This window comes from Penaeus monodon, chromosome 32 (assembly GCF_015228065.2).
Source record: "Penaeus monodon isolate SGIC_2016 chromosome 32, NSTDA_Pmon_1, whole genome shotgun sequence".
Classification (NCBI taxonomy): Eukaryota; Metazoa; Arthropoda; class Malacostraca; order Decapoda; family Penaeidae; genus Penaeus; species Penaeus monodon.
The window spans coordinates 17,059,733-17,060,084 of NC_051417.1; positions in this window are offsets into that span (position 1 = coordinate 17,059,733).

A 352-nucleotide genomic window follows, 5' to 3' on the forward strand; every position below is an offset into this window, starting at 1 on the left:
TATTCTTTTACTTATTTCAACACTGAGTTATCTACTTGTATATCCGCTTACATATACAGAGATATTTGCTATGAGCAGGACACATATCCTTGACATGGACAAACGATCGTGGCAAGATTGATGGGCGGGCAGTGACGTCACAGGGTCGACTAAAGAGAGTGAGATTAAACTGATGAGTCGCCGTTGTCAATAGGAAGATATCGACGGCGCCGTGATCCATCTCGTGTCTCTTGTCGCAGCGGCCGCCCTGCATCCACGCGACAAAAGCGAGATCAGCCGAACAAAGGGCTCCTCGTCCAAGTTTTGGCTCGAGAGATTAAACTCGGCTGCGGGAAAGAGGGAGAGAGACAGC